The sequence below is a fragment of the Globicephala melas genome, chromosome 3, assembly GCF_963455315.2.
Source record: "Globicephala melas chromosome 3, mGloMel1.2, whole genome shotgun sequence".
Taxonomy (NCBI): Eukaryota; Metazoa; Chordata; class Mammalia; order Artiodactyla; family Delphinidae; genus Globicephala; species Globicephala melas.
This window is the reverse complement of record NC_083316.1, coordinates 147,476,117-147,501,232: the sequence shown is the minus strand read 5'-3', so window position 1 is coordinate 147,501,232 and position 25,116 is coordinate 147,476,117. Positions and strand designations below refer to the sequence as shown.

Below are 25,116 nucleotides of genomic sequence, written 5' to 3'. Positions count from 1 at the left end.
CTTTCTGAAAACTACTTAGCAGGAGTTCAACAAAACAAACCTTCAGATGCTTACTAAATCAAGCCACTACCTATTTCATGGTACAGTAGAAATCAGAGATCCCCAAATCTCCAAACCACTGAGGAGGAAGAGGCTGACTATGCAAGGAATGCATTGGAGAAAAGGCGGGGGCTGCGTTCTCCCTTCATCATGTAATATAAATCCTGTGAACATGACTGCAGAGAAATTGCTACTCTCTGCCCTTCAACAACAGTTCTCTAGACTCCAAAATCTGAAAAACAAGTAAGTAAATTTCAATGTAGATGGTTATCCTAATTAGATGTTAATACAATCGGGATATGGATCCTTCTGCCATAACACCTTGTGAACTCTTTATCCCTGGGTCAACCCAATAGTCTCCTTTTATCTTCACACTCAGAATTTAAAAAATAAGGGGGTAAATTAGGTTGGCCACAATATCTTAATTAAATAATTAAAAGCACATTTTCCTGAGGATCCTGAGGAGCTAAGAAAATATACTAAATCTCAAAAGTGATCTCTCCTTGGAATTCTGTCTTAGACAGACACAAGCCCTCTCAGAATTTTATTCAATTCTTTTCCAAAGGCTTTGGCACAACGTTAATCTTTGGGCTACAGAGACAACACACTAGAGCTTATTTAAACCACTTTGGGAACCAATAAGAAAGATCATTAAAGCAGGTTTCTAGATCAGCATGAGGTGAATGGGAAGAGTTTTTATTTCTGAAAACTACTGACGGTTAAGATACTAGTAGGGTCTTTCTGCAGCCTTGATACCTGCCAATTAAGTTGTTCAAAGCACAAGAATAAGAGCATGAGACAGTTTTAGATAGAACCAAAGAATGCATTTCTAACCCCAGCCACCTTTGATTACTCCTGGTAACAAATATACAGTTTATATTTGATGTAACTGTTTACAGATTACAGAAACACTGCTATACCTTGTCATTTAACAAAACCTAGTGAAGTAATTAGGGTTAGTATTAGCACCCCCCACCCTCTGTCTAACCACTTGTACATGAATTTAAAAAGTTCAGCAAGGACAAGAGTTGTCCAAGGTCAGCCAGTAAATGGATGCCTCTGTGCAAACCTATCATCACAAAGACCATCTCTACTCTCAGTGCCTCAAAAGTCATCTCTAGAGAACTCTCGAATCTACCTCTTCATCCTAAACACACCAGTGCACCATCCCTACCATCTGAGATCCAGGTATTTCCCTGGATCACCCGCATCCCATGACCTCGGACACAACATGCCACCTCCCCACCCAAACATTCCTATTCTGCCAATAGTATCATCACTCTCAGACATCCAGGCATGTAACACTGATCTCAGCCTTGACTCTTTCTTTCCTCCTCCCCACTTGCTTTGTTATTAAATCACGTCAGTCTCGTTTATCAAAAATACACTGACGACTTACCTTGTACAGAGCATGCATGTACCTGTCTGACTTTGCCTTTCCCACCTTCTCAACCCTTGCTTGGACCTCATCATTTTCTATTTACCATCCCAATATTTGCCCTGCATGTCTTCTTGCTTTCAGCCTCTCCCTCTCTCCAGTTCTTATGCCCCGTTATAAAATTATTTTCCCTAAACTACCACATCATATTAGCACTGTGCTCATAAGTTTTTAGCAACTCCCGTTATCTCTTGGATAATATTCAAAATACTCAGACACAAGAAAACTATCTTTCCAACCCCATCTTCCACTACTCTTTGATAAATATAACATTAGTATTAGTTTGGTCTTACAATTTTCCCCCAAATCCTTGAAGTACTTACAATCCCACTTCACTCCACTAAGGATGTCCAGCAGTGAGACTCCAGCTTTTCATGCCTTTGCCCATAACGTTTTTCCTCTTTCTCCTCCCCAACCCCTTGCCTCTTCTACCAGAGATTGTAAAATTTTTGAGAATGACCATTACATCTCATGTCTGTTTCACCACAGTGCCAAAAGCAATGCTATGCCCAGCACAGGCATGCAGACAAGAGCTGACTGACAGCAAACAGGAAATCTCCTAAGACCACAGGTCATTCTGGATAAGGAGTCAAGAGGTGCGACGTTCTTCATGTAGAAAGAGTACATTACAAAGAAGTCAGTCATTCAGTATATATTTATTAAGTCTCTTTTAAATGCTCCGAAGTATCTTGTACAAGCTTGTTCATTTGAGTCTTGAACCACTGTAGTATTGTATAGTAAAAATATTTAACACTGTACTCCTGAATTTTCTTTTAAATTTCCAGGAACAGTAGTGTTTGAATTTCAGTCAATTTTAAAGACCTGAAATAATTTTTGTCTACGGAGGAGAGGGTAGAGGAAAAGAGGAGGATTAAAACTTATTTAAACCAACTGAATCCAGGCACTGGACTAATACATGTTCTTTTTTTAATTTTAATTTTATTTTATTTGGCCACGCCATGCAGCATGCAGGATCTTAGCTCCCTGACCAAGGATCAAACCCTGTTCCCTGCATTGGGAGCACAGAGTCTTAACCACTGGACTGCCAGGGAAGCCCCTGGACTAATAAATGTTGTACTATACTCTCTATCTTTCGCATGCACGCTCTCTCTCTCTCTCTCTCTCATACACACACATTTTTAACTAAGACAAAGTACTTTATCCAGGTTAAACATTGGAGTTTTAAAGAATCATTTCGTTTTCTGAGCTGTTCTGCAAAAATCTACAAGATGTAAAAAGGGAACAGTACAATTAAAGGTAGCAGCATAAAAACAGCGGTGCACGTGAGATCACACTTGAGCCGTCCAGCAAGATTGCAGGGAAACATCCATCATAGAGGACACTGGGGACATACCCTAACAACTTCAGTGCTCTTGTTATCAGGGATCTGGACTCTTCCTCAAAATTTATTGTCTCCTCCCTCCCTTCTCAGAGTTGATGCTTTTCACAAGTAGCATGAATGTATACTAGAGACAATTTTGAAATTCCCTTCGAATTCCTTCCTAGTGTGAAATGGGCTATATAAACCACCAGCTCAGGACTATAGAGGTACAGAGGTTGTGGCGCAGGGCTACAAAGAGGTTGTGAATACAGTTTTGCAATCATTTCTTTCAAAACTGAGAAAGGCTGCCTGCCTCTTTGGCTCCAATACTCCTAAAGACTTGCTCTTTGAGAAACAAACTCTAGATTCAAGATAAAATGTTCTGCTTTAAAATTGAGTATTTGGAATTTCATTCCAGATTCTTACTTGCCTTCTTTTATTTGTAAATACAAGAATTCCCCCTCTTACTTTGCAGGGATATTGTGATTCATGATAATATGTAAGGAATCTAGCCCTGGCACAAAACAGACAATAAATGGTGGCTATTTTTTGTTTCCTGATTCCTTCGTCAGTGTAAGATGTTCCTGGGATGTGGCTGCTATTGAATGTATAAACCTAAACTCAATTCAGAATCCTAGATTGTCTGAATTCCACACTTAATTATCACAAAAACCCAACTGCCTGGAACTAGGGTGAATAAAGGATATGCAGGCAACACAGGTCATTTAACACCCTCGCTCCAGCTTTATGAGGGTGAAATGTTCAACATGCTGGTTTAATCAGCAAAAGAATCTTTGGAGTCACAAAGTAATTCATAAAGTTGCAAACTAGTCATCTCTACACACAGTAAAGAATTGGTGGATAAATTACAAGGGGAAAGGCTTCTTCAGAGAAATTACTGCTCTTATTGTTCAAAAAATTACATACAATTTATCTTTTTTATAGTATTTATACTGGCTTCACCAAAGAAGCTGAGCAACTCGAGGGAATGGATTTATACAAAATTTATCTTTGTACTCGTAATACCTTACACAGTTTCTAACGAACACACACACATACAAACACACAGTTTAATCTATACTATACTTGTCTCAACAGGGTTCAGAATAAATCAAAGGAGGCAGACTATCCCAATTGCTGGGAAAACATAGCTTTGAATAGAATCAGCAGCTCTCAGAAAAGAAATACAAAGAGTAAAAAGAATCTGGTCCCACCCTTCCATTAGACACTCATAATTCTTATATCCCCCTACAATCAGAAAACAGAATAAAATTCATTTACAGTAATTCATTAGTTTTTAACCTGGGAGATAGAAAATCAGCAAGTTATTATTCTAAGCTATAAAACAAATGTAACAAGGTCCTAATAAGTTCACTCTACCAAGAGTATGTACATTTTAAAACAAGAGACAAAAAACTGAAGGCTTTGTTTTTTTGGCCATGTTGCACGGCTTGCAGGATTTTAGTTCCCCAATCAGGGATTGAACCTTGGCCCCAGCAGTGAAAGCACCGAGTCCTAACCACTGGACCGCCAGGGAATTCCCAAAAAACTGAAGATTTAAAGCAAAGATCTCAAACTGGATTGCAGCCACAAATCAATGCCTACATATGAGTTTTGTTCAGCCCACACATTAGTGTTTTGAAAAAATTAAATTTTAACTGCCAGCACTTAAGTTGGAAATTTCATATAAAATTTCTGTATCCTGTTATCAAATGCCACTCCCTTGGGGGAGAAATATCAGACCTGACAACATTGGGTACATATTCTCAGGAAGATCACTTGAATTGAAGTGAGAGTTATCGCTTGAAACGGGCCTGTGCTTTCCAGCTTGCTCCAATCTCCAACCAGGCCCATTTTACAAGTAGGGAATCTTAAAGATTCTCAAGGGCTTCCCTGGTGGCGCAGTGGTTGAGAGTCCGCCTGCCAATGCAGAGGACATGTGTTCGTGGCCTGGTCCGGGAAGATCCCACATGCTGCGGAGCGGCTAGGCCCGTGAGCCATGGCCGCTGAGCCTGCGCGTCCGGAGCCTGTGCCCCACAACGGGAGAGGCCACAACAGTGAGAGGCCCGCGTACCGCAAAAAAAAAAAGAAAAAAAGATTCTCCAAACCACAGAATTAGCAAAAAGCTTGTTTGGGAACACAGGTAACTCCAGGACTTTCATTCTTAACCATTTTGCAACTCGACCTCCAAAATGAAAGGGAATGTGAAAACAGGTATTTAAAAGAACTGTACATGAATGTCTACTGCAGCTTAATTCACAGTAGCCCAAAATCTGGAAGCAACCCAAATATTCACCAATTGGTAAATGGACAGACAAATCGTGGTACATCCGTATAATAACAAGTACTCAATTGATAACTTGAAACAACATGAATCTCAAAAGCATTATGTTAAGTAAAAGCAGTCAGACTCGAAAGACAACACATTCTATGATTGCATTTATATGAAATTCCAGAAAAGAAAAAACTACAGTGATAGAAAGTAAATCAGTAATTGGGGCTGGGGTGAAGGGGAGCACGAGGGAACTTTTTGTGGTGATGGAAACATTCTATATCATGACTGCAGAGGAGGTTAAACAATTGCATACATTTGTCAAAACTAAAAATTGTGTGAATTTATGTAAATTATACCTCAATAAAGCTAGTTCTAAAAAGAGGTGTTCAGAAAAGGCTATAAAACTAGAGAGAAGAGTACTGCCATCTCTACCTGGGGAAAGTTTCAGGCAAGGTGAGATTTGAATTGGGTCTCATCACAGAACAAGTTTAAGGCACATAAGAAGTAAAAAACACAAGATATAACTAGCAATATTCTGCACTGTAGCCTATGAGAAGTGACAACTCTGAATACAAAGAAAAATGCTTCGAAAAAGGAAATTCATAGAGATGGATAATTAGTACCTAGATAGGTATCAAAGACAAGTTGATTTCCCAAGATTTCCCAAGAGGGAATCAACTCAGACATATATTGCTGTTCATATGCAAAATAAACAGTAATGTGAAAGAATTTTTGTTTTCTTTTTAAATAGAGCAAAATGAAAAGTAAGACTCAAAAAAGGGAAAGGAAACCTAAAGAGAGTAAAGGAAGGGATGGCGGCAAGGAGATGAAGTAAAGGTAAGGGACACACTGGGTCAGAATCAAAGGTACCTGGTGACCACAGATGAGAAGACAGAAGGGAGGCGTGTCAGACCTTGATGAGGGGCTAAAAGAAAAACTAAAAACTAGGGGGAAAGAGACCAAAGTCAGAGCTACAGAGACCTGAGTGCAAAGCAGGCCCAAGAGAATTAAAGGACAAGGGAAAGCAAAAATGTTCTTTCCTCCTAAATCTCACAAAGTAGTCCCTTCCTCTTCCATCTCCACCTCTGCCTTAGTTGAGGCCTTCTCATACCCAACCCCACCCTACACATCTTGTACACCTTTTAGACTTCCCTGACTTCCTTCACTAGTCTTCAAACCCAGTTCAAATGCCGTCTTTTCTGGGAAGCTTCTCCAACTTGCCCAGGCAGAGTTAGTAGCCCATCTTCCATATTCTCAGGACATGTTGTTCTAAATACTATAATGTTGAACTGCAATGTCTGTCTCCTCTACTCATCAATGGGCAACTCCAGCAGAGGATTCAGTAGTAAGGATGTAAACTCTTACTAAAAACAGTTCAAAAAGCTATAAAGTCTACCTCATCTTTTACAACACAAGTAGGATGTTTGAAGCCTTGTTGTTTAAAGGGTACAGTGAGGGAATTCCCTGGCAGTCCAGTGGTTAGGACTCAGTGCTTTCACTGCCAAGGGTCCAGGTTCAATCCTTGGTTGGGGAACTAAGATACTGCAAGCTGAGCAGTGAGGCCAGGAAAAAAAAAAAAAGGGTACAGTGAATCTTTCAAACAAGAGTATATCCACCCTGCCCCTTGTTTCTCCCTATAACATCAAGGACATTTTAAGTTTTGTTTTCATAATGCTTTAAATTTCTTGGTGAATGGCAAACATATAATAGGGAAGAAGGCAAATTGTACCAGGAATGGTGTGTAACAGTCAAAGGAACTTCCTCTACAAAACAAAAGGGGCAGCTTAAATTCGCCAAGACAAAACATTATCCGGAAGAAAATAAGTGTCAACAAAGAATCTGAAGAAAACTGAAGAAGGACAAAAAATCAGCAAGCTCATGACGCTTTCGTCAGAAACTTGTCAACATCAATAATACCCAAAGATAAATGAGTGGAAACATGACTTTGTAACAAAAAATGTAAAAGTGGTTTTGGCGTTAAAAGGACAGAATGACAGGATGATCAGAGTTGCTGGGAATTAGTGGAGAGATGAGTAGTTTAGAAAGCTGTTGGGGCAGGAGAGTTCCAATATAGATTTTTGGAAGGAATGTCATGAACTGGCATTGAAAAGGTATACTGTCATGAAGAGGCACACAAGGCTTGGCTGGCAATCGAATGGGATTGCAGTCACAAAGTACCATTTTCTCTCTCCCTCTCTTTTCTCGTTCAAATCAAAACTGCAAGTCCTGAGACTGACAACCTGCGACAATGACTAAGCTTCACCCGCTGACAGGGCTGGGGCCTGGAGGCCCCTGGAGGGGGTGGCCTTGGCGGGGAGATGGCCTCTCCCAGCTGCCCTGGGGCCAGGCTGGCTCCTCTGGGCTTCCAGGGAAGTTCCATCCATCCATTTTCAAAGATGTCAAACCACCCTTCTAACTATGGGGCCTCCTGTCAGGGCCAGACCAGGGAAGGCTATTTTCTATTCTGGGGGATTGTTGTAATTTAAATGATTGTTTTAATAAAAATTCTAAGTTGTAAAAAAAAAAAAAAAAAAGGCATACTGTCACGAAAAGGCATACAAGGCTTGGCTGGCAATGGAATGGGATTGCAGTCACAAAGTACCACTGCAGTCCCCTGCATCAAACTCCCTCCACATCTAGCCTTCCCCATTGGGGTAAATCAGACTTATTAGCCAGAATGATTTTACAGTGCTTCTCCCCCAAAGGGACCCTGCTACATAGATGAATAATTATCCCAAACAGCTAAGAAATAAGAGGTTTCACTCACATTTGCCAAACACCCAAAGACCAAGTGTGCCAAGAGCTAATGACAAATCCAAGGACAAAGCACAAGGTCTTTTTGTTGTTGTTTTTTGGGAGTGTGCGCACCTGGAAGGAATATTCAATGAGTCTAACTAACGGAATGTACCTGAAAAAAATTAACAAAAGAATTCAAGGGGTTTTTAGACATCATCGAAATAGCTTCTCTATAAACTTCCTTACAAGAAAGGGTCAATTTTAACATGAAGACTTTTTGTATGAGAAGATGGTGATTAATTACTCCCTTCCAAGTCAGAAAGCCCAACATCTCTACTAATAGCAGACTGACTTCACTGCCTTCCAGATAAGCAGTTTTTAGCGATTCACTCATTTATTTAAGTAGTTCAGAAGCACTAAAAGGTGTGAGGCACTGGAGATATAGAAATAAGAGGCAGACTCTGACCTCAAGTTGCTCGCTGTTAAGTGGGTAGAGAAATGCTGTAGGGTGGGGAAAGTCCTAATAAAGAGAAACTGAGAGGCAATCACTAAGAGAAAGAAAATTGAATCCAGATTTGGGATGTGGTTTCAAGCGGCCTGAAGCATTAGCATATTCAAAGTACAAGAGTTTGAGAACACAATAACTAACAATTTCCCAATATCCCTCTGTGAGATAGAAAAACATCCCCACTATTAACAAATTAATAAATTGAATTACTCATAGTCACCCAGGCAAACATAGGTTAACTAGAACTAGAAACAAGATTGAACGCCACATGATGCTTTTCAGCTTTAAGAGGTCAATATATTCTCTTTCCTGAACTTTCATGCTCATGCTTGAAATCCAGTTCAAATCAACAAGACTGGTGAAATATTACATAAAAACAAAACAAAAAACTACACATGAAAAAGTATTTGCCTGTGTAATATTTTTAGTTACGGCATCTCTGCTTCATTGGGCACTTAGCACCACCTGACATTTTCCAAGGAAGGGGAGTGGCGGCAACCTAAAAATTTTGGGGGTCTTCTTTGAAAAAGCACTCCACCTTATTTAGGTAATTCTAGAAACATCTCAGGCAACAACACAATCAATGTGGCTTCCAAATTAACTATATGTGTATGTATATATATACACATATATATATATAAAATATATAAATAAGAGCTAAGTGTGTTATCTATTCACTTGACCAACCTCTCTTCAAACAGCTGTACAGTTTTGTTACGAATGATGTGTTAAATGCACTTTTAAACCTCAACAGGACCATACCCTTGAATATACTGAGGTTCTTAGAGACATCTTAAAGCCAAATTTTTTTTCAATCACAATGCATCTCTAAAGTAAATAGGACTTAACAGTCCAACATTTACTTTAAATGGTTTTTCAGGAAAACACCTATTTGCAAATAAAATAAAAATATAGAATACAATGTTGCCATGTGCTCTTACTCTAAAAATTCTTCAAGGCAGGAGATATGTACATTCTGCAAGTGCTCAAATATTACTCGAAGTTCACGTTTATATATGCTGCAATAAGTTAACATCTAAGTACTTAAAACCCAGAGACTGATGTCTTGGAACATGGGTTGACAAACAAATTACAGCCTTCAAATACAGCCTGTTCTTATAAATAAAGTTTTACTGGGTTATAGCCCCAAACATATTGTCTATGGCTGTTTTCATGCTACAATTTGCAGACCTCAGTAGCTGTTACAGACACTACATGGTCCACAAAGCCTAAATATTTACTACTTGACCCTGTACAGGAAGTCTGTACAGGTTACACTATCTTAGAATCATTAGCACCAATGATCTGACAAATTTATGTCCAGTCTAAGAGTTTATCTACTCTGAAAGACAAACTACTGAATACGGTGAAAGAGGATTCATCCCCAAAACATCCAAGTACAAACCCACATGGAAACAAACCTCTGCTGAATCACTGAAAGTCTCGTAGTTGTCAATCTTGACTAAAAACTAAACTTTAAAAGCGAACAGGGAATTTAGTTCTCTTAATCTTTTAAAACTGTGCTACATTAATAGAATCAATATGCAAACTCACTGTATTTTCATTGTCACTTGTATTTAGTTCACCACCACAAGGAGCCATAATTATTCCTTTATTCCTTACACTGGCATCCAAGAACCCACATATGTTAAACTAGTAAACCAGACGAGACATAGTTTTTGTAAAAGCTTGTTTCCCCCTGTCATGACAGACAGAAAGTGGGATAGTAAGTGGAGGATCCCAAATCTCTTCTTTTGGATATATTTAGCCTCTTCTATGCTTACTAGTCTAAAAATTCCAAAGATGCTTTATCAATCATATAAAAGAATTACATCCAAATAAGTCCTGTTGGATCTATTTACCATTCTTAGAATAAGAGAAAAAATAAGGTAATATTTTTATTTGTCATAAAAATTATATTTAATAGCTGAAGTCTATCAAATAATCAGGGATTATATTTTCATATATCATTCTTAACAGAACTGTGAGTCAATCATATCAAATTAATACAGAAATCGATAAATCATTTATTTACCAATTATTATTTTTCTCCAATTAACAAAATAGGAGATAATGCAAATTCCTAAATAAAAACAGTCAACTCTTGAATAGCCCCTGCACGATATACCTAAGGCACGTTCCTAACCATAAGTGTTTAACCAAAGATGCAACAACAGCCTGGTACCCTTGACAATACCATTGCAGTCACAGATTGTAAGGTTATGTTAACATGAAACTAAATTAAGCATCTAATACGGCGGACAAGATGCCAAAATAATCGTGAACCAAATAAAGTAAAATAAGTTACTTTCTAATTACTCATACCATTTCCTCTTTCATCTTTGGTGTTTCTCCTAGCTATTGCGGATTACAAGAAAATGGGGAAAAAAATATTTAGAAGTACAACCAAGTGACAAACAGTTTACCACAAATCACAAGATTTACAAAGAAATCTTATTTTCTGCTTTTTTAAAAAGAAATAAGTCAGCTCTTGATCCTATTTCTCACCTGCAGGGTATTCGCAAGACAGAGTCTTAAAGAACCTTCAAACCTAAATAATTTTCTCATGGCTCAGTTTTCTCACGAAGCTAATTTAAGTTAGCTACTAATTTATGTAAGCAGGAGGGGCAAATTACTACTAAGCTAGGGCAAACACGAGGGGCCTGATCTTTAGAAGGTATCCTGATGAAAAAACGGAGACCCCGCCCAGCCCTTAACTTTTCTCGGCTTTTCTAGTCCTGGCTTCCTCTGTGCAAAATCCAGAAAAACATAACTTCCTCCTCACTGCTTCTATCTGAGGCCTGGTGCAGAAATTTAGACCGCTAGTTATCCAAGTACCTTCTTAAGGCTCAAGCTCGCTCAGAAACAGCAAAAAGGTTTGCCTTCTTGGGTTAAAGGAGGGCAATTACAGGGTTTGGCGGCCGGGTTTGTCAGGAAGCGTAAGGCCGAGAAAGAGGGCGAATCCAGAGACTGAGCTCCATCTAGTCCCAGGAACCACCCCCAAGGGGCGGCTAGACTGCCCTCGGTACTTCCCTGCCTCCTCTGCTCGGGTGGGGAGAGCGGTGGGTCGGGGTCAAGCTCCCCTGAGCTACTTCATCGTCCGATATGACTCGCCTTCGGACACCCGAAACGCCCCCGGCCCGGCTCCCTTGCCCTTTGCCCTGTCTCCTCCCCTCTCAGTGACCCACCACCACCGGTCCCCTCCCATCTAACATGGCCGCCCCACCCGGCCCACCCCGGCACAGCCTAACATTTGGGGGTCCGAGGCACCGCCTCCCCTACTCTCATTGGCTTGGCAGCCTTCATCCGCCTGCTCCATTGGACAGCAGACCTGCCACTCTGCGCAAAAAGCTCCGCCTCCAAGCCGCTTCAAGCTGCTTTGAGAAGACATATAAACAAATCCCGGGAGGGAGGCCCCCGCTCGCCAGTCGCCGGGGCGGGGACGGGAAGGGGAGCGGCCATCCCCGAGACACCCCTGCCTGGAGCCCCCCAACCCCCAGCCCGCGCCTCCTCGTCTCCTGTCAGCCTGGTTCCAACCTTCGTGGCCCCGGCCCTTCCTCACACGCCCCTCTCTCTCGTCCTCCCCCGCCAGCCTCGCCTCCCCTCCCTTCCCCGGCCCCTCCCACCCGCTCGCTTCTCTGACAGGCCGGTTGCCGGCAGCCACGGCCCCGGGCTCCGAGGCAGCGGTGAAGGGCCGGGCGGCCTGGCAGGGCGGACGCCCGGCACTGCCCACCCCTGGCCTAGCCTGCCTCCCGCCCGTAGCTCCCTCTACCGCCGCCCCGCGCTTTTATATAACCATCCCGGGCCGGGGGTGGGGGAGGGGAGCCAGAACCCCCGTGACCGGCAGGCGGCAGCCTGCGGCCCGCGCGCCCCCAGACTCTGCCCTGGTCCTGGCCCCCGCCCCGCGCCGGCCCAGCGCAAAGCCCCGGCGCTGCCACCTCCTAGGCCAGCGGCCCTCCTCCGCCCCCCGCCCGGCTCGTCCCCTAGTCCTGGCCCCTGCGGACTCCGGGTGGCGGGCAGCGGAGCTCACCTGTGGGAGTGGGGGCGGCTCAGGGGCTGGGTCCGGTTCCGCTGCAGGGGCCGCGGCCCCTCTCCATGCTTCCTCGGGTTTGTTTTGTTTATGTCCTTCCTGACGGGTTCCCGGAAATCGCGTGACTCGCCCCCCTCACGTGGGCCGCGGCGAGGAGGAGGAGGGAGGCGGGGGCCCGCCGGCCTCGGGCCAATCGCGAGGCGCCCAGCAGCCCGGCCAATCAGGAGATCGGCCCGGTGAAGCACCCCTATCACATGACGCGGGAGGGGCGGGTGGCCGGGAAAAACCAGAAAGAGGGGGCGGAGCGGGGGCTCGGCGCCTGCAGCTGCATTGTGGGCGTGGGCCGTCTGATAGCCAGCTACCCTCACGTTTCTCGGCGCTGTTCGTTTACAAATGCTTTCACGTCCTGCATTCTATCTAACCTTAGAACTACGCTGTGAGGCCGGAAGTGCTCGTATGCCCATTTTACAGTTTAAGTTCACTGAAACTTGAAGGAATCTACGAAAACAGAGGGCATTAACTTAGGAGGGGGATTGCATCCACTTTCTGTTTTATGAATGTTCTTCGCATCTGAACCTCTCAATTCACTGAGAAACTGACCTTGCCTTCAGTCGTTCGATCATTCTTTCAACTAATATTTATTGCACACGTTTGCTCCAGACGCTGGAATAAACCAGATTTCGTGCACCTTTGAGACAGCGATCTGTACACAACGGTACAAACAGAATGCTACCAGAGCGCCTAGACAAACAAGCCTTCGTAACACATGTACCTGAGTGTGTGTGTTTCCTAATTCTATTAATAATAACACGCAGTGCTAATACACCAATTTTTCAGACGGGGAAATTAAGGCTCAGAGAGGTTAAGTTACTTGCTCAAGGTCAGGCAGTTTGTAAATGACCCAACTGGGACTAGACCCAGTTCTGTCATCACAGCCTGCGCTTGCAGACTGCTCTTTATTCTCCTTAAGGGCACAGAATTCATCTTCTGAGCACAGAAATCTGATTTTAGTAAGCATTGGGAAAGGACGATTGGGGAACAGAAATGCTTGACTAGATTCCTTTAGGATGCCAGTTTCCTCTTAGGAGTAATTGCCTTTGAAAAGGTGGCTCCTCTTTGCACACATATAGAGAAGTAGTAACGTCAATGTCAAAACCATGGACTTTTGCATCAGAGAGTTTTATAGGTCATAAGCTTCAAGAGGACAAGGACCAGCCTGTATTGTTTATCCTCTACCTTTCATGCCTGCCACATAGTCATTAAATACTCGTTGAATAGCAACCTGGATTTGAAACCTTGCTCTACCGTGTGTGAATCAGCACAAATTATTTAACCTCGTGAGGCTCCACTGTAAGTAGCTCATGGGGTTGATGTGAGAACTGAGCGAAAATAATTCGTATAAAGCACTTACCATAGTGCTTCAAATATAGTGAGCACTTAATGAATGACAGTATGATTAGATTGTTTCAAGGACATTATTTAGAAGATCCACAGCAGACTAAATACAAGCAAGGATAACTTTAGACTTCAGCAGTTAAACAGCTACTGAAATAATACTTTTGTACACCATATTAATAGATAAGTATATGTAGATACCAAAGAGGACAGTAAAAGTAAATCTCACCTCTGTATCCTTCAAAATGCCTTAGGGTCTCAATACCCAATGAAGGAATGAGTATTTTCCCGATTGCACAGAAGTAGCAGGACTATAATTATTTTCCTAAGTCTAACATACCACCTTCTAATTTTCCACACGAACTGGAGTTTAAAAATGAAACCCCAATAGAAAAACTAGCTTGGGAAGTTTGAGCCATGTTCCTCGCACTCATTCATGAGATTCATGCATTAAATCTCTGTAGGTCACAGATAATCCTCTCTCGTAATACTATATTTGGAAAAACTCCAGCAGATGGTTAGCTTTTCCACTGTTACTGCCCTTTGAACATAAGTATTTTCACCTCCTCTACTGGGCAACAGTTTCTTGGGCTCAAGGACCACCCAGATTCTTCTCCCAGCACGAGACTCTGCCCATTGAAAGCACTTACTAATGAATTACGTTGTATTCCCGCCTTTGCATGTTCTGTTGTCTTGGAAAGGACAGACTTTTGGCTAACAGAGACCTTTCCATCAAGCTTTATTAATGACTACTTCCTGCTCTGAAGTGAATGAAATCACTGACTCCTAATTGATTTCTGTTTCTCTGGGCTTTATCCTGCCAGTCAAAGTTGGCAGGGAGTTAGGACTCTGGAATAGCACTGCTTTGAGTTTCAGAAGGCTCTTCTTGTTCTAGCCACAAAGCAGTAACCAACTGCCATGACCACTTCCAAAATGCTTAACCTTGATATTGCAGAACCATTTACATAGTGGGATAGCCTGAGTCAGAAAACTATGTTTTACCCAAATATGAGTCAATGGGGTAAAAAAGTAATACTTAGGACTCCACTGAATTCTTGAAAATAATTTTTATTGTTTGATTAGGTAACATGTTTACACTGTACAAAATTCAAAAGGTACAAAAAGTATTCAGTGAAAATTAAACCTCTCTCCCACCCCTGTTCCCGGGCCACTCATTTCTCCTTCTCAGAACCAACCACGGTTACCCACACTCTCTGTATCCTTACAGAGACATTGGAAATGCAGACATTTCACCCACTTTAAGCCTTGATGTATTTGAAACACTGTTCTTGGCGCCAAGACCCCAGTTGGAGCTCTACCACCAACTATGAGACCCAGGGTGAGGGGCTCGACCTCTCTGGGTTCCAATTTCTTCACCAGGAGGAACTGGGCTAGAACTGGATGTTCCCTATGGTCCTTCTAACTTTGAGTTCTCCTGAAAGCATTAAAATAATTGCCACAGGTCCTAACTTTCCTTTTGACCTAAAGTTTGCACTGTGTGTAATTTTTCATTGGAGCACAGACTGAGCCCTGCCTGCTGGTCATGCACATATCTTCTAAATGAGTGTTTTCCTTTTGAATCTGTGTTTTCTTTCCAGACCCATCTGGATCTGTGTAATATGTTAAGATTTCACAGCTTTAGAAGTGAGATTAATTAACTCAAGATTAATCAAGATCTCCAGGAAAAGCGGTGTCCTTCTGACACTTTTGAAAACCAATTTTCTTCCTGAGAAAACTGGAGTGTTGCTGAGGGTGAATCTAAAAGGGATACTAATTGATGTTTGGCAATTGGCACCCATCCCTCATTCATCCCTCCTAAAAAATATTCTTTGGGGGAAGAGAAAAGATCAGTTCTTCCCATAGCCTCAACCTCTCAATAGGATGCAGTGTTCTTTATGTGACAGCTCTGAGCTTCGGTTTCTTACTCCTCCTGGGAGGCACCAAAGTTCAGCCCCAAATGCACTTTCCTAGTCGATCATTTACTTATTTCCCCTGAATCCTCGTCCTCCAAACCCAGACCATGTCTGCCACAGGATAGGAGCTTGTTAACTGCCTGTGGTCGGAAGGCACAGATTAACCTCTAAATCCTATTCATCCTCCATGGCTGAAGACCCCATATCTTTTTTTTTTTTTTTTTTTTTTTTTTTTGCGGTACGCGGGCCTCTCTCTCATGTGGCCTCTCCCGTTGCGGAGCACAGGCTCCGGACGCGCAGGCTCAGTGGCCATGGCTCACGGGCCCAGCCGCTCTGCGGCATGTGGGATCTTCCCGGACCGGGGCACGAACCCGCATCCTCTGAATCGGCAGGAAGACTCTCAACCACTGCACCACCAGGGAAGCCCCCCATATCTTTTATGAAGTTTATTTCTATCGTATCTATTTCTGCCCTCATTAATCTCCTTCCTTCTTCCACCCAACTGAGCATTTAATGTACTTACTGCTTTGTATTATTCGTAACATGTGTTGATATTATTTCCTCGAGTAAATCAAGGGGCATAAACACTAACACATCCTTGAATTACAGAGAATGCCAGGCACATCAGTAGACAGCAGATTCAAGCCTGCTTAGTGACAGATAAGGGAAGAGAAAGCAATAAAGAAACTGACATTTGTTGAGTGCCTAATGTGTACAGGAAGACACAGTCTCTGCCCTGGAAGAACTCAGAACCTGGTGAAGGAGACTGACTTGGGAAGGTGACAATACAAGAGTTTATAAGAGGGGAAGCCCTGACCTGATTGTTAAGAATATGACACGTGTTTCAGGGCCACTTTCTTGCTAACTGATTTGGGCAAGTTCCTAATCCATCTATCCCTTGATTTCTGTCACCTGCCTCACAAGTTGATTTTGAGGATGAAATGCACGGCCTGATGCCTAATAGGTTCTCAACAGTGTTGGTCTTCCCCTCCTCTACCTTCCAGGGAGGAATGTGACCGGAAGTTTCTTGCAAGAGAAGCAGCAGCAGAGAAGGGAAAGTGGCATGGCAAGAGAGGGCAGCAAGCAACTCAAGACTGTTTTGGGACGCCATTATCTTCCAAGGCAGCATTCCTGTCAAAATTGTTTTGTCTGTTTCACTAGACTGAAAATTTCCAGGACATCTAGTAGTTCCTGTGGGGTTTTCGTTTTTTGGTTTGGTTTTGGTTTTTTGTCAGTGCTGAGCTGAAGATACACTGTTACTATCAGCCACTCTAACTGAGAGCTAACCAGGAAGCCAGGGAGTGAGAACAATCTAGTGTTTGTTGTAGGAAAGACTCCCAACGGACAGGTACAATAAGACCTTCTTGTTGGGGAGGCCAGAAATAGGACAATAAAAACAGAAAGCGGAGGAACAGACTGATAAGAAGTAGGAACCAAGACCTGTAGCCAGATAACAGTTTGTTGAACTACAAATAGAGGCACATTCCAAAAGGCCCAACCTGGTGTAAAACTGTGAAGCTGGATTTCTAAACACAGGAAGTAAAGAGTCCAGAAAAGGTCACTAAAGGAAACAAATAATAATAAAAAGTTCAGAGAACTGAGGGTGAAGTGAGGGGGTCCTGTGTATCCAAGGTCCCCCCCACCCCATAAATTCACAAGGTCATAAATTTCCCTCATGCTACAGCAAAACCAGGGATGGTGCTCACCAGTTTTGAGTTTCCAGCTTGTTTTCACAAGGTCCAGCCCAAGAGTGAGATGCATAAAATAAATGGGTGCAATGTACCTGAATTCACACTCCAGTCACAGTGAGACATAGAGCACATTAACAAACCTGAATGCCAGCTGTGGACTCTATCCTGTGTTAAGAGGGCAGTACTAGGAGGAAGTCTCATTAATCTACCCCCATAACTCAGTGCCCATCTAGGCTCCTGCAGGGCTGCTGGCCTTTCCATACATATCCTAAGGGCATCAGCTCCCTGCAACCTGGGCGGTGCACCCACCGCTCAGGCTTACGTCAGGATTCTGGTGGCAGAAGTCCTGGTGAGCTGGCTACAGCTCCTTCTTGGTGCCCTGATAACCAGTCAGCTTGACATGAAGAGGCTTCTTGCCCACTTACCCAATCACCTCTTCCCAGTCTGGCAAAAGAGAAGTCGCCTTTGGGGAATTTGGGAGTAGGGTGGTTCAGGACAAAGTAAGGGGTGGTTCTCCTTTCCTCCAAACAAAGGTTCAGGCTCCTGCCAACTCCATAAAAGAAGGGAGGACCAGGTCGGTGGTTTTCTTCTCTCCTCTGGTTGGGGAACAGAGGAGTAGGGAGTATTAGAAAGGAGGAAAATGTACAATACTGCTCTTGCCCTGCCCCAACTCAATTACACTCTGGTGAGGCGTAAGGCAACACAGGTAAAGTCCTTAGAGTCTGGCACACAACAAGCCTAAGTGAAGGTTAGCTATTGTTGTTATTATTAATAACAATGGCTCTGAACTTCCCTAGGGGTCTGATAAAAGCCATAGACTTGCTCCCCAGAAAAAAGCGCACAAGTATACACACACCTAATTTTGCAGGTGATTTCAGGGGGTGTGCAGATATTTGTGTAATACTCTGATTAGGATCCACTGCGGTCAGAAGGACACACTCCAGCCTACAGAACAGTTACATAATTTGCAGGTCCGAGTACAAAATGAAAATGCAGGGAGCCCTTGTTCAAAAATTAGTAAGAATTTCATGACAACAAAAGCAGAACATTAAACCAGGTGTGGGACCCTTCTCTGCATGGGGTCCTGCTTGACTGCACATGTCCCACACCCAAGCAGCTGGCTCACCAAGACCTTAGAGCTCTAGGTCAGACCACTGTACCTTTGCTTTAAGCAAACTCAGTATCCCAAGAATGGAATTTACAAAATGTGCATTTGAAAGCTGGCCACCCATAGGACTCTTACTGAGTAACTACTTAGTGCAAGGTTGTAGAGATCAAACACTTGAAACAAACAAGCCAGAGATGCTGCACAGCAAAGCTTTTGCAGACTGGGGGGAAAGACCTGTAAATTACACAGCTGTGATGACAGGAATCAGCCACAGTTGCTGTGGGAACCCAGAGGGGGCACAATTTAGGAAGGGAGGAGGTAGGAAAGCGCCCCCAGGGCCTGTCTCAGGTCAACACAGCAAGATGAGAAGGCTGCGAGGTGTTCTAGGCAAAGGGAGGTGAGAGAGGAGACGATGCTTTGCCCAGACCCGCACTTTCTGTGCATGTGCTACATTATGCCTGAAAATTCCACTGGTGACCCTGCTTTTCAGAAATACCAGCGGAGAGCAGGAAGCGCACCCCCTCCCTCAGACATGCAGGTGTAGGTGTGGGCTACTCCTTTACCGCAGGTACCATAGAAACAAACCACGGGGAAGCAGCTAAGACTGCAAGACCCCAAAAGGGTCACGTGAGGAAATTTACCCTGGGACAAAATGCCATGGAGGCTCAGCAGCAGCCCGGGACCTTGCGATCAGACTCCTCTGGGTTTAAATCCCCTTACCTCTATGTAGCAGCTTGTGGCCTTGGGCCTCAATTTTTTCATCTGTAAAATAGGGATAATCGTAGTATTTACCTAACAGGGTTATTGTGGGGATTAAACACGTTAACATATGTGAAACATTTAGAACAACGTCTTGCTTACCCAACTGCTACATAAGTGCTAGCTATTATCATTAGCAATAGGACTGATAACAATGAAGGAAAAAACACAAACTAAAAAAAAAAGAAGTTGCAAAAGAGCTCTCGGATCTCAGAGATGGGAAGAGGCTTGGGTGTGGATGAGTAGGAAGGCTGGAGGCCCTGTAACCATACCCGCTGAAGGGGCAAAAAAAACCTTTGGAATGTGATGACCTTTGACGTATTATAGACCTCTGGGTGGCATTGGCTAAGTCATGTAACCTTTGTTGACCTCAATTTCTCCAACTGTGGAATAGGAATAATGTGTTCCACTTACTTCATTGGATAACATATGTGAAAATATTTGGTAAGCTGGAGGTGAAGGTGGTGCTATTGTCTAAGCCACAGGGTTTACTAATGATGTCATTTATAGACAGACCCCTCGTCCTCTGCCTACCCCTTAAGAGTGGGTGCGTCTCAGGTCTCCAGCCTAGACTGCTTCTCAGCCCCCATAACCACACCCATAGCTTCAGTAATATCCATGCTGGTGCCTAGCATCCCTACCTCCAGCCTGGTCCTCCTTCCCAACCTCCAGGCCCATGTAAAAAGTGCCCACTAGGTACGTCCATGTGGATATCTCAGGCACCTGCAAACTCTCATTGTCCATGACTGAACTCATCATGGCTCCGTATCTCAGTGAAAGGTTCCACGGTCCAGCCAGCAGGAAACCTGGGTGTAATCCTTGACCTCTCCCCCCACCTCTGACAACCATCAGTCATCTGTATCTGCTAATAAATATGGCCCCAGTGCAGCTACTTCTCTGACTTCATTTCACTCCTATTCCCATAATCCAGGACACCTCTCCCTTTCCTAGATTCCCACAACTTCATCACTCATCGGCCTAGAACACCTCACTCACTCCTGTTTGCCTAGCTCTTACTCATCCTTTGGGTTTCCCCTTAAAGGTCATTTCCTTTAAAAAGCCTTCCTCCACCACTCATTAAGGGTTCCTAGTGCTCTTACCCAGCAACCTGTACTTGCTAAGATACTGCACCTACACTGAGGTCCATTGCTAAACTCTCAGCTCGAGGTCACAGGCTGAGTTTCTTCCGCTTACCAGCGTCTCAAGCAGGTAACCTCAGGACAAAGAACAGGAGCTGAAAATACTTGTTGAATGTTGCTGAAAACCTTACACGGCTTGCAAAGTCACACTTAGCTTCTTAACTCACACTTCCCCAGACACAGCGCTTACTTTTACAAAACATCTGCTCCTCGCGTTCCATTTTGGGGTGGCGCCCACAGCAGTACCACACTTTGGACAGTAGAAAGAAACTATGGAAACCATGTCAAAATCCTGATGGCAACTTAAATAGAAGCTTGGCTGGATTCACGTGGGTAGCCGTCTTCATCGTTGAGCATCCTCAGCTAGAATACTCCTGTTTTGGAGTTGGCCTGGGAAGGGGGTCTGGGGAGAAGTAGTGGGAGGTGGGGAAAAAAGGGCCAATACATTTCACAAGGAGGGGGTTTGAACTGAAACAGAAACATAGCCTGAATGAAAGACTTGCTTGGAGCAGTTGGGAGTGGAAGAACAGTAGGGCTTTTTCTACCCGTGTGGGACCCCAGAAAATTCATACCCCAGGCTTCCACTTTTCTATGTGGGCAGAATCAAAATCAATGCTCCCTTTTCATTTCACCGCGCGGTCACTGTGAGCACCTATACAGAGGGAGGCTGGCGTTTTATAAGCTGAATGCTCTGCACTCCATCCTGCACAGTGCAAACAGTTAATCAGAACTGCTGTGTGAACTCGCGGATTTTCATTGATTCAGAATAGCTTCAGTGTTTTAATAAATCTAGCTGACTTCATTTCCCTGGGCCCTGAATTACTCTTAAAATAAAAGTGTGTGTGTGTGTATGTGTGTGTGTGTTATATAATCTTTGAAGGAAGCACTAATACTATTCTGACAATGTTCCCCTGCAAAACACCATTTTTCCCCTGATTATAAAATAACATGCTCTTTGTAGAAAATTTGTAAGTACACAAAGCTGTAAAAGACATAATCACAATCAACATTTTGGTCCATTTCCTATCAGGTTTTTTTCTGTGCATGTAGGTTTGAAATCCTGTGGGGTTTTTTTCCTTCTTAACATAATATCCTATTATCTTTTATTATTAAAGAAACTTATTGTTTCTTCTTTTTGCTAAAGTATCACAGCTTCATTGGAGAAAATGCTGAAAAGGAAAAAGAAAATTAAAATCATTTGCAATTACCATCCAGAGGCCATGTTAATAGTTCTGCTGTTTGTCTTTTCAATCTCGTTTTCCAGGCATATATTTTGGGGAAAAAATTATTAAATGCACCAGGATATTCCTTTATTTGTATGCAGTACGGCTTATGTAAGAATCTCCTTTTGTTGAACATTAAGGTTGCTTTCCATCAATTCTGCTACAAAAAATATCCTTCACAACAGCATTTTACATTGTGCTTTTTTCCTTAGAAAATTATGGATTTTCTACAATTAACTTCATACATTCAATTCTTGAGAGAAAACTGAAATAAAGGGACAGGGGAAAAAGTAATACACAATTTTCACTTCAGAGTCCATCTCCATTTTAAATACATTTGTTCTCCAAACAGAAGAGAGCTCTTGCATAGAGAGGTGGGGTGACGAAACCATTCTAAACTGCCAGATAGATATTTTTAAATGTAATTTAAATATAGTTGATAAAGGAGCAACTGACTTCAAATTTTTGGAAGATGAAATCCAGGGCCAAATCTTCCATGAGTCCGAGCAACAGTTTAAAATAATTTCTCAATTCTATATTTCCCTCCACATGGCAGAACACCTACCAGTGCTTAAAAAAAAATAAAAAACTGGCCAGAAGAAATAAACAAAAAGGTGCCACTTCTGAACCAACACCAAAGGAAGATATAAAAAAAAATTGTTGGGTCAGTGATAAGGGTACAGACATCATATGTTTAAAGAAAACAACAAAAAGAATGTTAAAAGAAACCAATGACCCTTGAACTACATCTTCAAAAGCATGCCAGAAATACTCTCGTTCTGGTATACGAGCTGGTAGAGCCTGGAAGGGCAGGAAGGATGTGGTCTAGACACTTATGCTATGATTGTTTCTAGGAGATCCATCTCCCTGCTCAGAGATCAGGCCTGGATCCTGGTGTGTGCCTTTTATTTTTCTGTAACCCAAGTACAAATGACTAAACAAAAGGGAAACCATATGTTTAAAAAAAAAAAAAATCAGCTGGCTGCCTCTCTGGAGCCTATCTTCATAGAAAAGTACTGTCAGTGGGTCCTAGGGATTTTACCATTTCTTTGAAAAATACCCTTTGTGTATTATTATAATTTACAAATCACCTTCACCACCACATTTGGTAACAACCTCACATAGCAGAATGGTCAGGTATTATCCCCATTTTATAGATGAAAAAACCGAGGCTCAGATATTAAATGATTTTACCCAAGTCACCTAACTAGCAAGTGATGGAATAACTGCAAAGCTAGGGCTTCTCCTAGTCTGATGATCATCCCCAGGCCACACCATGTTCACCGGGACTTTGGAGGAGAGACACACTTCCAGTATCCTTTTAAAGCGCTGGATGGTGCTCCTTCCAATCTGGGCCCTGACGAGCACTAGAGCAAGGGCACTGTCAAAGGAAATAGGATTCACAGGCATCCATCTCAGATGCTGGGTCATTTTAACAAAATGGTTCAATTATTAGGGAGGAGGTGAGGAGAAAACATATATCTGAGTTTACCTGGCTGTTAGGAGCTTGCAATCAGTCTTTGGGCAGGGAGGGGCGGGAGGGTGGGGGGTGGCCTTTGATCTCCAATCTGGCTAGGAAATGAGCTCCTTTCTTCTTCACAGGCTTTATACTGAGGCCTCATTAGGAGTGAGTCCTAGTAGGGTTTGGAGAAAACCCTCTAGATTCAGGCCTGAGCTGCTGCCTTATTAGGGCCTTTTATCTCCCTAGAAAGTTTACTGAGCAGGATTTTCAAAACCTCCCTGGCACATCACCAGGCCCTTCAGTGCTCATGTCCCTGTGTCTCCCACTGCTGTTAGTGCAGCCAACACATACATCTTCCCTACCCGTCTGTAAGACCCACCAAATGGCAAGCAAGCCCAAGTGCAAAAAGCAATGTAATCCAGTTCACCCCCTAATGTCTTACAGCGAACAAGAAGTACGAAAATGTATCCGTACAAAGTGACAGACTAAGGCAGAACTCAGGGACCTGGATCAGCCAGGGTTGTGACCTCTGCCTTCAACCATGCCATTAAATCAGAAATGTGTCAAACCACGATCGTGAATGAGAAGGGCCCCCCAAGAGCTGCCCTCCATCACTGCTGCAAGCATGCCACAGCCGAGGTCTGCTGTGCTGAACCCATGTAGGCTCCCTATCAGCTCATGCCGTGCTGAACTCGGGACAGGCAAAAGCAACACTCAAGGGAAGCACCACACTAGGGACGACATGAGGCTCAGCTTCAAACCCATGGTGGCCTGCTGGGAAGCAGTCCAGGGTGGGAGTTGGAACGGTTTCAGACTGACCGCCAGTGATGATGGGCAGTAGGGCCTGACTTGAAGAATCTGGGTACACAGCTGCACTCAAGTCACGCTCCCCCGACCGTGGTCAGGACTCAAAGACTGTGGCATCCTTTCATGTACCCACAGTAACCACCAGCATTGGTTTCTTAGATGACAAATAACGATTAAGGATCAAGTAAGTTGCTCCGATGAGAGACAGCTTGATCATCCACAAAGGCATAATTCTTCCCTCCCACCCAAGCCCCAGAGCTGGCTCCTGGCCAGTGGAACTCTGAGAGAGGCAGGGTACAAGGAAGAAGTGCTCTAGAGCAGAAATTAGAAAACACAGATCCTACTCCCCCATCTGCCTCTGACCAGCTATGTTAAACTGGGAAAGTAACTCTCCCTGTCTGGGCTGAGATTCCTCATCTATAAAATGATGGGGTTAGCATGTATCACTATGGTCCCTCAACATCAAATCTTCATTGTTTTCTGGATTCCATGAAATTAGCTGAAGAGGCCTGTTTGCTGGAAATGTAAAGTGCAGAGCTGCCTCTCAGGAAAAACTTTAAGTTCAAAATGAAGGAAAAGAAAGAAATGAAAGCAGGAGAGTCATGTCAACTTGAAACTCTCTTTGGTCATAAGAATAGCAAAGCAATGAGTTCAGATAGTTTGGGAGGAATAGAAAAGTGCAAACTGCAAAACAGGAAACCCATTCTTGGCTGGCTGTCAAAGAGCCATGAGCTGGTGAAAATTTAGATCCATTTTCATTTTAAATTTCTTAAAACTAATAAAGTCCCCAAGTTAGTGAATTATTGAGATGCCTGCTACCGAAACACAGAATTATTGTTCCCGTCCCAGGCTTTTTAACCACTTGATTTTTCAGTCCTATTTCTGATAGTGAGGTGGTACAAGGAACCGCTGGTTCCCGCTTGTCCCTGTGGCTGGCACCGCCCCTCTACCTGCTTAGCATCATGACCACGTGTTTATGGACAATGGTCAAACGGGGCCTTGAATTATATACCTCCCCAAATAGCATTCCAGCTCTTGAATTTACAGGGACCCAATTTCCACATCTTTGATTCCTCCAGTGGCTACAAAAAGCACTCAGGTGTTTACTGGATGATTAACAACAGTACTTACCAGACTCCTCAGGTATCTCAAACTACACAGCCAGGTTAATCCATCCAAGCTACGTTTGGACTACAAAATCATTTTTCAAAAAGGCATTATCCAGAGACAGAAGAGCTTACAGAAATGAGCTTAACAAACACCAAAACCAGA

The 25,116-nt window shown here is 43.2% G+C and overlaps 1 protein-coding gene across 4 annotated transcripts in view; it reads right to left on the bottom strand.

Annotated features, from left to right (window-relative positions):
- CREBRF (CREB3 regulatory factor) overlaps positions 1 to 12,469 on the bottom strand; it is a 69,190-nt gene extending 56,721 nt beyond the window's left edge. For 2 of the 4 annotated variants that reach the window (XM_070045225.1, XM_030829909.3), the window contains exon 1: positions 12,348 to 12,469. The gene's annotated coding sequence lies outside the window, so the exon portion shown is untranslated. The other 2 variants (XM_060296613.2, XM_030829910.3) reach the window with 2 other exon arrangements.
- Positions 12,470 to 25,116: the final 12,647 nt, after the last annotated feature.